Below are 13,039 nucleotides of genomic sequence, written 5' to 3' on the forward strand. Positions count from 1 at the left end.
ATAGGTTATTTGTTTTGTTATTAAGAGCGTGTGACATTGTTTACGTTCTGTTACTTTGAGTGCTCAGACTTCCCGGTTTGTAAACGCAGCACTGCTTGTCGCAATTAGGAATATAGAGACATAGATAGCTATGTGCTTCGATATCAAACCACAGGCATCCAAAAAGTAGTTGGTTGTTAATACACGTAAACTCCAATGCTTTAACTTTTAGAGCAGAAGCCACAATATACTGTACATATACTGGGTGCTTTTGGGGTGCTTGGATTCAATTTAAAAGTGCCACCCCCAAAATTGGAAAGGAACAGGAGAGAGAGGGGAAGGAGGGGGAGAGACGGGCTGAGCGCGAGAGAGAATCTTTCCTTGCACATCGTCCCTAGAACATCCGCGCCAATGTGTTCATGAGCTCGAGTGGACGTGACTGATTTTACGGAATGATCACACTGATTGATGAATACCGCCATATTGATGTTCTTGGTGGCGTTATCATCCGAGCTCAGTCATTATCGTGTTTCATCCTCAAGTGTCAGAGAGCAGGTGTGCACCGTTTGGCATTATGTAATTCTTGAAACGACGCAGCAATTTTTGGAGTATTGCATTACTTTTGGGAGTTAATGTTTGAGCTCTCATTCTTTACCACGTTTTTTTTTTAACCCGCGCATTATTCTGCAGCCTGGGGCACCGACTTCCCGCAATGACTGTGAATTGACAGCGTAAAGATCGTAACCGCTCGGAAACTGTTTTAAGGTAAGTTCGACGGATATTTTATTAACTTATACACAGCTAGAATTTAAATAGAATTACGTTTGACTGACCATGTTCGATTCGTGTACTGCAGCTGCGTTTTGTCTCGCTAGTATCCAACAATATTCGCGTACAAGTCCACCAAAATGCGTCATTAGACCAGCTACGTATTGATGCACCCCCCCCCCCCCCCCCAATAAGTACGTGCACAATTCGTGACTGCAGGATAGCCTCATTCTCCATTAATAAATTAACGTCATTGATTGCAAAGTGTCATTAAACGCACTCAGTCTTTAGATACAAAAATCGGACAGTTGCTGACTGACTCAAATGGTTTAGAACTATTTGTTTGGACATCTTTCCGGGACTCACGACTGCATCTAGTGTGCTTCCATGTGCATTTCACCACCCCATGTTCACTATTTATTTATAAGGTAAGTCTAGGCTTCCCTGCTAAAGCTGCTGCCCCCGTGACCCTACTCGGATGATGGATGGATGGATGGATGGATGGATGGATGGGTGGATGGATGGATGGATGGATGGATGGATGGATGGATGGATGGACGGACGGACGGATGGACGGACAGATGTTATTTGTGCCAAGTGTTAAGCGGTATAGCCTCCAACATTCCTCCAGCTGAATGCTCCCAAATAGTGGCTGGTCATTGTAAACATGGATGTGGAAATCTTATCTGTGGTGGAGACATGCATGTTGTATGAGGGTAGCGTAAATTGAAGTAAAGTATCATATGAGCAGTTTGCAGATTAATTAGCTAAGATTTGCTTTACATAGCAGGTGTCAAACTCAAGGCCATGTGTCACATGCCCACCCACCACCCTATTTGGTGGTCGTGAAAGCCATTTGTGAGTCATCTCCCATTATCCTTGCTAAAATCTGCAACAAAATGTCAATAATCTGTATAATCTGTAATAAATAATGTTGACCTTAAATAATCAATTAAACTGTTAGTCTTTTACCGTGTCTGTTTGTAATTATATATATATATATATATATATATATATATATATATATATATATATATATATATATATATATATATATATATATTTTTTTTTTTTTTTTTTTTTTTTTTTTTTTTTTTTTTGCCACGGGGCATCTAGCAGCACATAAATTAATAGGTTGGTGAGAGTGATGAGTCTGACTTAACATAGCCAGCGGCTACAAGGTATCGAACTGGGTCAAACACTCTGTCTTAGAAATGGATTTATATGAAGATAATGGCCATCATTATAAACACTGCATAGCAATCATTTATTACCTTATTGCAGTAGGTTCTTTTACTAATATCTGAAGGCAAACTATACTATACTGCAAGTCATAACTGCCAATAGCAAAAGACATAGCCACTCTTTGAGGGATAACTTGGTGCACATGCAAAAACATTGTGCCATACCTTGTCAAGAGCGTCAAACAGCATTGACAATCTTCCATTGTGTATTGTATTGTGTATTGTAACAATGATTTTGGTCATAGGATGATCAGCTTGCTGTTCTATAGAATGATTTTTCCCACCTTTGGTTACCTCCTTTTCTGATTGTGAAAATAACAACTGGAATCATGTCAAGCATTCCGGCAGGTCTTACTGAGACCTAAGCATACAGCGACACCAAAAGCTTTCCCCTACCTCTGTTGATTGATACTTTTAATTTTACTTTTAATTTTACCAGGTCCCTTTGGTCGTGGTTTTGCATTGAAGAGATAGATATTCAAAGGCTTTTGAATGAAAGGCTCCTTTAATTGGGTGGGAAATAAGTGCTGTCTCGCCCTGCAATACAGCCCTTTGTATGGAATGATTGGAGTGAGTGAGCATGAGATTTTTTTGGGGTGGGGGGCACAAAAAGCAGGTTTTGGAGGGGGTCACCTCCATCCTGGCTCTAAAATGACATTAATGACTTTGAAATGATGGGAAAAAAAACAATGTGTGTAACCACAACAAAGGCTGTACAATGTTTCCATCCCTAATTGCCACCACAAGACATTGACCATTGTAAAATATAAACATTAGAAAGGACAGCACACAATAATGGGTGCAGTCCCACTTAAATCTTCGGAAAATCCAATCTCGGTGACGATAGTCTCTTCTTGCCCTCTACACACACCTTGCTCCATCGTAAATCACAATTACTTGGCATTGATCTAACTCAGAGCTATTTATTTTTGTTGTCACTGACATGTCATGAATTAATAAGTATGGAACCCACATAGATAACGATGTGTCTACACAAAAAAAGAAGGCTCCCTTACTAAGGATGAACACCATTTTTTCAGTCCGGTGGTAGAACACCTCTGTTCCAAATACTGTTCTTGAAATACTGCAGTAGATTAGCTTTTAAAGGTCTGTTCTTGGAAACGGCAGAGTGGGAGGCATCCATATTGTTCATATAGTCTCTAAAATCCCAATCATCTTTAACTCGAACATCGTTTTAAACACAACTTCAGATTTCAATCCACAATCACAGATACTGTATAGTCTCTAAAATCCCAATCATCTTTAACTCGAACATCGTTTTAAACACAACTTCAGATTTCAATCCACAATCACAGATACTGTATTAACATCATGGGGAATAAAAATCAATTTCTGTATTCACACATTAATGGTACGGAAAAGCGGATGCTTTTGAACATATTTACAAATATACGGCGGCTTTTTCTCCAATTGCATTGATCATATAAAGATTGTATGTTGCTGTGTGTCAGATTAGTTACCGAGTCATGACAATAAACAAGATCAACTGCATCTTATTTTGTAAGATGCCGAAAGTTCATATTTAAGGTTTTCATGTTGTGCCTCATCTGCCGAAATGATATTCTATGAAAGTGATCAAATATACAGTTGTTTTTCATTACCAGAGGCAGCTGAGGTCGAGGGGGTCAAAGCCCTTTCTCTGTTATAGCCACCTGAGACCGAGCCTATTCATTTGTGTCCACTGTTGTGTCCATTTTGTCCAGCAAGGTTAATTACATCCCTCACAAACACATGAGACATGATCGGATAGGCCTGGATGTCTTCAACTGAGTACACTGATACACATTGGAGTAGTTTGAATAAGTCAAAAGTTGTAGGTCAAATAAAACAACAAACAAACAAATAAAGCATTTCACAAACATCAATTGGCCTGGTAAAACAAATACGCTCTGTTTTAGGACAATGGGTGTTAAAATGTCTACACCATGCACAAAAAAATGCATTTGGTATCTTAAGAAGCACCAATATATTTGCTACGGGAGCATCCAGCAACATAGGAATCAATAGGTCAGTCACTAACCTATCAAGACCTCTTAATAGACCCAGCAAGCAACCACATCGTAAAAAGGGTCGAATGATCTGACTTAGAAAATGATTTAGATGGCATTGATGAAATTGAAATGACATTTTTAATGAAACAAAACATAATAATAAAAAAAACAGCAATACTACAAGCTAACAAACTTACTCTGAAATAGTCAATAAAATTAATAACTGACGTTGAAAACTTTGAAAAAAAAAAAATTAGTCATAATTATTACAACCGCAACGTGATGCCACGTCAAGTCTCAGCAAAGCAAACGCATACCCTTTTGAAGCTCTTTTTATCACATTTTCTCATAAATCGTGCTCAGGTTTAATGAGATATTAGGTTCATTCATGAAGTTCTGTCCGGTGTAGTCCTTCAAACTGGCTATTTATTTACATTAGATGTGTGATTTCGGCTGCATTCTGAATTGTGTGGCATGTTGAATTTAAACATTTGATTGTTGAAATGGAGGTCTAGATGTTATGCTATAGATACCTGATATGCTAATCTCCGGTTTGGTTAACAGTCATCCGGAAACCTGCTAATCAACACAGCTCATGATGTCTGAATGGGCTGAGTGACCTTTCCAAGCCAAAACACAGTGGAAGATCTTGCAGCACAGTTGGCTCTCAACAGGTGTCTTGATTGGCCTTACAAGAAGAGGATTTGGACACGACACTCCATGTCCCTCCAATATTTGATCCCAGCTGCTTAATTTGATGATTTCCCACGGCACGCCTGACTATATCTTCCGGAATACTTCTATGTCGCGGCAGTTAAAAAAATGCTGCTATGATGAAAATGATATTTCAAGCCCTAGCGTTGCAAAGGAAGAAACATGCCATGGAGTCAACCCCCGCTATTTGTGGGGATAAACCGAGCCTGCTCGAGGATAGAGAAAACCCGCATATAATTGACATAGAAAGTACCTTCGCTACACAGAAAGGCTGTCGGCGACGACGGGTCGACCGGGTCCATCTGCGCAAGCCTGAATAAATGAAGGGGGCTTACTGACTTGTTGACGATACCCACCTCTGCAAATTGCTTATGTGTTTTGGACCAACCTGGCAAAGGTTTACATTCTGTTTGGAATGTTCAGTCGTTTTAAAAATCCCGCGTCATTGTCCTGTGAGCTAACAAGGCTCTCTTGACCCACAACACAGCGAATTTAATAAGACATTACATGCAGTTAATCCCCTGAAGCAATTGACAAATTTGGCTTAGGGAATCTACCCAGAACCCAGAACCAGGCCTACCCAGAACCATTTTGGGTGGATTCTTACTTCGTGCCATAAGGCTCTCTGTCATGGTTTCATTTCATTCTTTCAAACCCATTTGATCCTCCTGTTTGTTCTTCTCTCACTCTTTCACCTCCTCCCTGAAGCAATGCATGCAGAATTTCTCTCAACCCTCTAAGACAGCCCTATCATTGAATAGCTGACAGAGAGTCCTGTGCATTCACATGCTGTACATCATACTTCCCTCACACCAAAATGAGGCAGAGCATCTTGTTGCAGGAACTCAGATTTGTACCCACATCTTCAGAATTTGCTGAGGCTTGACATTGCTTTTTTTTTTTTTTTTTTTAAGCCTGGATGCAAACACATACACGTACACCCACATACAAACACACATTTTAGGGATTGTAACAATATTTTTGACCAATATGATAACTAACGATATAAGACCTAACGGTTCAACGCAAAGTCATTCCTTTTTTATTTTTTTAAATTATACAATTCGGCAATTCAATATGATTGGCGATTTTGAGATGATATTTCGATTAGTACTGTCAAGATATTAAACAAATGGAGATGAATTTATTAAGATTTGTAATAACTGATCTAAATAATCTAATGAAAAGTTTTAATCTTACGCAAAAATCTTACTCCAAAAACCCTCCTGTTTTTTTTTTTTTTTTTAATTTAGATACATTGTGTTATTGTGGCAGATATTGATATTCAACAACAAAATTTTCTCTAACAGATCTGAACAAATGCAGTCGTCGTTTTCTGCTGTATTTGAGGCCTTGTCTACATGTAACAGCCTTATTTAGTCTCCCCCACGTCGTTGTTGTTTGATTATTTAAAGAAATCGCGTCTATATGAATCCAGCACAGTGAGGTTTCATTCACTTACAAGCATGCCAAGTCGCCGGGCGGCAGTAATGACGCCAAATTCTGTCCAGTCAGAAAGAACTTCCGCGTCTGACGTGTCCACCTCTGATGTCACCAGTATCTGCATCTTCGGCGGGAAAAAGAGTCGACGCAACTCTCCGGTTTAAGCCGGTTACACGCAACCACGAAACCGGAGGTTTTTAAAAATTCGGTTATGATGGAAAAATGAAGCTATATAACTATAGTAAGTATAGCAAACATGGTAAAACGGAGACATTTACTGCCAGTTTGCAAGAAGCCCGGCTACGTGTCGACAAGGCCCGAGACTAGTCTCAGGTGCTGGCTGCAAATTTTAGTTTCGACCATCAGGGGGAATAGTGCTGTTTACTTTTGTCAATTGCCCAAAAGTGAGAAATTAACATTAAAAGAAAACATTGTGCAGCCTGGCTGTCGCTTGCTCAAATGTGTCGTGTCCTCGAGTTTAGTTTGTCAGAGAGATTTGCTAATAGCTTGCTAAATTAGTGCATTTGTCGCTATCATTAACTACGGCCACACTCGCTTGGTGCTTTGCATTTACGATGTAAGTTAAACCTGAGTGGCTTCTGTGGTAAATCCATTTCATATAAAGAATCGCTCTACCTTTTTTGAAGGTGCAGTTGAGTATTTCTTTTAAGTTAAATGTGCCATTGATTGGACTGACAACTTCCGCATGCGCTTTCCTGTCTTCTTTCTGCTCTTGAACTTGCCCTCCCACCAGCAACACAAGCCAATCAGATTATGACAAAACATAATGTACCGTATTTCCCCCACATAAGGCACACCTAAAAGCCTTGTTTTGTTTTAAAAGCTGATGGTGCGCCTTATATATGGATCAATATTGAGATTGTAATTCGTAGATGGGGCTTGAACTGATAAAATAAGCTTTACCCGTTTCTTTGGTGTGTTTACAGTTGAACAAGGTTGGTCATATTGACATTGAGTTATTATGCTATTGAGAGTTTAGAGTTATTATTTGAGTTATTATTGTCATTACTTTGAGTATTACTATATTGCGATTGCACTGGAGGAAACGTTCCCTGATATAAATGTTGCACTACATGTTATAACTTGCTGTTAAAAGATAAACTAACTGTCACGGAAATACGAATAAAATAAAACCTAAGACAATTGTTTATTCATTTTGTTAGTGAGTGGCGTTGTCAGAATGCTGGTTTGTAATCCACCAATAAGGTTTGACTGCTTCTACTGATGCACCTTGTAATGCGGTGCGCCTTATATATGGAAAGAGTTTTGTCAATTAATATGTCATTAATTGAGGGTGCGCCTATAATCCGGTGCGCCTCATATTGCGGAAAGTACGTAAGATAAACAACATTGTTGACTTCAGAGTGTGATTGACCTTGTTTGAACACCAACAACTCAAGTACAAGAATCTCAATTCATAAATACTAAGTTGGAGATGAAAAATGAGATTAACACTAATGAAGAATTTAACCCTTTATTGGTGACTGTAATCAATGGATCCCAATGAATCTGTTAATCTGACACCCCTAATGTTGATACAATATTTTGATACAGTCAAAATGGCTTTTCCATAAATAAATTTACAAATAAACACGATGCAACTCAATTCCATTAGATTTGATTTTAAAAACAGCTCAGCTTTACTGATTCAAAAATGTAAATGCTGTAAACCTTGGTGGGTTTGTTCATTCCAATACTGGGATCTGTATGCAGGAGTTTTATGTGAATTGTTGGACATACAGAAACATCTGAACAACGCTGTGTAGTCCCCCAATTAATCCAACAGTAACAAACCAACATGACAGTCAACAGAAAACGGACAATACCACGCAATCTCCATCAACAACATGCAGTCGTTGTGTTACAATCTATTAGATAATCTCAAGTAGATGAGATGGTTTGTCCCTAACTCAAGTGCTTTTGAGATGTGCGAGTGGATGCTGTGCAAAAACAGACATTTTGTAGTTTTGCCTTCAATGGTTGCCTACAACACGTTCTTACAAAATGTGAGTGTATAGGAGTTCTGCTCCAGGTCGACTTTAGACTTTGGTTCTCCATGAACTTTGACTACTCGAAAGCATCAGTCACAACCAGTCAGATAGGGACACATTCATGTGACGGACGAGAGTGGGAGAACGAGAGGGTAAATAGCCATAAAATCCTCATCTCAATAAGCGTCTGGGGAGTCTTCCTTAAACCTCTATTGCCAGTTACGGAATTATATCTGTTTATAGCTGTTGAGCGTGAGATGCGGTCCTTGGGGCTAACTTGAGAGTCAATAGGGCACCATTGCCCCACCTCAGCCTGACTCAATAGTAATTGACTTTTGGGTGAGAAACATGAGATGAGTAAAAGAATCTTTCGAGAGTAAGGTGTCAGCAGCTGATTGTTATGGCGAGTTTCCCTCTGAAATGTGGGTTCTTTGAAATCCAGGTCATTTTGAAAGCGATCACTTGATAGCCGTAAAATGTACCCTTATTTATTTTTACATTTGATTTGATCCCCTCCACAAAGTGCTGTTGTTTCTCAATTGAGTAGGATGTTACTGACATTAGTCCACGGGGATACATTTCAAGTATATAGCCTTGGTGAGCTGTGTTGTGTCTTGGCTAACATCATCAACATAATCTCTGTCGAGGAACCCTGTAATGATGATGGGCCTGGGGCAGTGGTTCTCTACGTTTTTACACCAAGTAGCACTAAGGAAAATTTAGCACTCAAACTACTCCCATCGTTGTCATATCAGTCGCTATGCAGTTACTATCGTCATTATTTGTCACGTACTATGCAGTTTCTATGGTCATGCATTTGTCACCTTTGTCTTATTGGTCATTCGGTTGTCATTTTTATGTATTGATCACACTTGTCATATGGAGTATTGTATTTACTGTTGTGACTGGTTAATGTCGTTCCTTAATGTATTTATTTCCATGCATTTGTTTTGTTTCCTTGCTGTTTTTTTTTTTTTTGTCACGTAGGAATGATGTCTGATAGTATTTGAGCTCCTGGTTTTCAGTAGTTTTACCGGGATTGTTTTTCTTTTTAAAGATCTGTCGCAGGAGGGAAAATATTCTCCCGGGACACTTAATGTCCAGGTTCTTCGATAAGGCCTGGAAATTTCATATCGGTTTTAATGCATTCTTTTTGTGGCTTACGTTCATACCCGAGAAACAAAGCCGCATCTTTCAATTTGTCGCTTGACTCACTTGACTTGAAAGTTCTTGCCGATTGGCTCCACATATGTGATGTCAGGTAACTTAAGGCTGGCCCAGTTTCGCAGTTACTGACAAGTTACTTGCAGGCTGTATTTGAGAGAGCGAGAACATTGTATGTGTGCAGCTCTATTTGCGAGACACTCCTTATGCTCAGTAAAAATTCTGCTCAAAGAAAGACAAAGGCACGCAAAGATGATTTTGTCGTTCATGACAATGAAACATTTAGTGGACAGAGTTAATGTGGCTGAGCTAACAGCCACTTTATGTGGTTTGCGTCATGGCCGCAGTTATCTCTCCAATTATTGTGGGAAGAAGGTGAGCGCAAAACTATTCAGGGATTCTGACATTGCAACAAAGATGTCTTATGCAAGAACTAAGTGAGGCCTTGGCCCAAAGTGTGTCAGCGCCATTCAGTCAGGAAAGTTTATCAGCAGATTTGACGAAAGCCCATTACTTTACTGACGCATCCAACCCTGGCCACACTAAAGCGTTTCCCCACACGGTCCAGCATTTCTGATGGATTGCAAGACGAAGGGTACTAGTGTAATTAGTTTTGGTAAAGTAGATCCAAATAAAGCTTAATCTTAAAAGGTCCATAAAATTGATAAATCAAGCATTTACTTTGTTTTCTGATGTTGAATAGAAAATATGCAGTTTTCACCTTTGATCAAAAACAAGCTCAAGTGAATTTTCACGTCTTTTTTGGCCAACTGGCATCCTCGGGCAACCACAAGTGAAGTTCAAATTCTAATCGCTATTTTACATTGCATGCTATACTCTTCGTGGCCCATAATATTTCTCAGTTCAAAAATTGCATGTAGTTTTCCATTCTATGGCTCCTTTAAGATGATCTATCATGTAACTTATGTGTGCGCTGTTACGTCAGTCACACGATCGTCCATTTGTTTAGCCAAGAGCAGAAAGGATAAGAAGAGAGGCCTGAAGCAAATTATCAGTTGTATAGGGCCTTGGAGCACGCATTTCTAGAAAAGGCTGCGTGGTGACAATGCACATGCCTCTGACGTAGTACGGAAGCGTAAAACAAACAAAAAACAAACAAACAAACAAACAAAAACTGAAACTGAAATATCCTGAAACTGCCTGGATGGTGCGTCAGGTTTGATGTCGCAAGAACCCGTGTGGGAGGAGAATGTGAAGTTAAACCAAGTAAACAAGGATCCGCGAGCTTGACGGGAGCTCTGTCTCTTAGCGGATCAAATATATTCCAAATTCTTAAAAGTCTGTCCAGACTAAGAAACGGATCTTCGGCCAGCATCGCCAGTCCTCCAAGGCCGTCTTCAATGGAATTCACGGTTCCCGATGTCATAGTTCCTCTTTCTGCTTTTATGATAGCAGTGATAAGACACCCCGCACACCGACATCAGAGGCATCCACCTCCATAACAAACTGTTTAAAAGAATCTGGCATTTAGAGAATGGGAGCTGTGGGAAATTGATTCTAAATTTCCTGGAAGACCTTAGCTGCCCCTGGCGTCCAAAGACAGAGGATCCTCAAACTGGTGAGGGCAGGGCAGTGAGTGGAACTGCCACGGTACTGTAGTTCGGGATAAAGCATCTGAAGGGGTTTGCAAAACCCAAGAAGCATTGCCACTGTTTCCTTGTCCCAGACACTGGCAAGGAGGTGACTGTGGAGATGTTTGCTAGGTCCATTTCTATTCCGTCCTTTGAGTTGATGTCACCCAAGAAGTAATCTACTCCCGCCCCAACTCCTGCTTTTACACCCACAGGGTCGTGCCGTGTCAGTCATGAAACGCACACAGGGCAAACGCAGCTGTTGTCGAGGCAGTAGGCACACACACGCACACACACACACACACACACACACACACACACACACACACACACACACATTGTGGGCAAAGCCAAACTAAGAAGCACAGATGTTCACTAGACCGCTGGAAATGTAATACCTAGATTTCTTTTCATAATAATACAATTGTTATCATGTACAGATTAGACTTTAATTCAACTTCCAGCCCGCTGCAAATATGACCTGTACCGTGTACAGTGTATTCGTTTTTTTCATTTACGATTCAAGTAAATATGTGTACTGCAGTAATATTTGCCTTAAATAATATGTATAGCTTGAAAACTTTTCACATTTAAAAGATTTTTTTTTTCTTTGAATTAAGAAAGTGCGGGTTTTACTTTCGCGGGTAGATTCCGGTCCCCGCTAACCGCGAAAAGCGAGGGATCACTGCTATATACTGTATATGTATGTGTATCTAATAAGTTTGAACTTTGTCATCTCCGTTACATAATGTGGTTTAATAAATAAATTGAGATGTACTGTAATGGTTCCATGCATTCGCTGCTTGTCACTTCACCACGTACCGCACACTGTGAATGGAAATCTTCCTCTGTCCCGCTCCAAATATAACCTGATTTTTACACAGTTCGAGCCATAATTACTTATTGGCTTGCTGTTCCTCCACTGCTTTCTAGTGGGAGTCTCATGGGCTCTGCCACTGCAGGCGTACTCGTTCATGTAACATTGCGTAAGGTACCATGATGAGCTACCCATCATTTTTCTTTCCATGTTGCTTTACGATTATTTGCTTTGTCAAAATTGCCATATAGATGCTACAGTAATATTGAAAAGTATGCATGACTGCAATCAATGGGACATTCTCTCTCAACATCCTGAATTCATTACAGCCTCACAAAGTGGATCACGCGCTGCAGTATGAGTGTGTTCAGTCTGCTGCAATCTTGCCAGACCTCGGGTAGCTTTTTCCCTCCAGCTGTCCGACTCCTCTTGCGTAGCTTCCACTGGCAATGGCAACTCATACTCTCTCATACTGCTCGATGTGCCACTTCTGACATTTTTAAGTCTCCTTTAATGCCTCAAATTGACTTTGCTCATTGTGTATATCATGTACTGTATACAATAACATGGCTGCCTTTATTCGGTGGTAATTGTTTTCTACTGACTTTATATGTACAGAAAGAAACACGGTGCTATATGTTGCAAAAGCATCTTTGGGCTGCAATTCATGCTGATTAGACTAGTGTTCAAAGAAAGAGACCGCAGATTTTGTGACAATGTTCCAGATTTTCACCAAACCCAGAACTAATTAAAAAAAAAAGATTATTATTTTTTTTTTTTCCCCCCAGAGCTAGGGTTGATTGCAGCTAGCACAAGGATAACAACAAAAGGCCTTTTGAAAAGGAGAACAGCCATGTCACCATTTTTGGCTGCTGGCCAGTTTCACATGCTTCGAAAGGTCTCAGGCGCTATTGTGCCTTTTCAGAGTTCTTAAAGGCTTTCTAATGCATCTTTGAGGAAACAACGTTATAAAGCACCCTTGTCTTTTCAGAAACATGAACTGGAACTCCCTCGTAGAGCAATTTGGAGTTGCATGAATTTGTTTTCACAATGGAAATGCTCTGTAAATGAAAACCGCGATATTGATATATTCTAATTCTATGCTTAATTCCCTTTAAATTGATAGATAATACATTGAGGTCGTCCGAACCAACTGACAAAGTTACAACAGTTTGAATCTTGCCGAATTGAAATCCCAAATTTTGAGAAATATGCATTTAAAGTTTTGGCACATTCATCTTTCAAATGTCCATAGCAACTAAATATTTATCAGAAACTTACAAATTTTAGTGCC

The 13,039-nt window shown here is 39.8% G+C and overlaps 1 protein-coding gene across 2 annotated transcripts in view; it reads left to right on the top strand.

The window, feature by feature from the left end:
- The first annotated feature begins 361 nt into the window (after nucleotides 1-361).
- The window catches only part of LOC148427865 (interleukin-1 receptor accessory protein-like 1), a 122,225-nt gene continuing 109,547 nt past the window's right edge, over nucleotides 362-13,039 (top strand). The window contains exons 1-2 of one of the 2 annotated variants that reach the window (XM_088408150.1): nucleotides 362-534; nucleotides 670-744. The gene's annotated coding sequence lies outside the window, so the exon portion shown is untranslated. Of the gene's footprint in view, nucleotides 745-13,039 lie in introns of both variants that reach the window. The other variant, XM_088408151.1, reaches the window with a different exon arrangement.

Source organism: Hippichthys cyanospilos, chromosome 2, assembly GCF_059441005.1.
Source record: "Hippichthys cyanospilos isolate Australia breed blue-spotted pipefish chromosome 2, RoL_Hcya_1.0, whole genome shotgun sequence".
Classification (NCBI taxonomy): domain Eukaryota; kingdom Metazoa; phylum Chordata; class Actinopteri; order Syngnathiformes; family Syngnathidae; genus Hippichthys; species Hippichthys cyanospilos.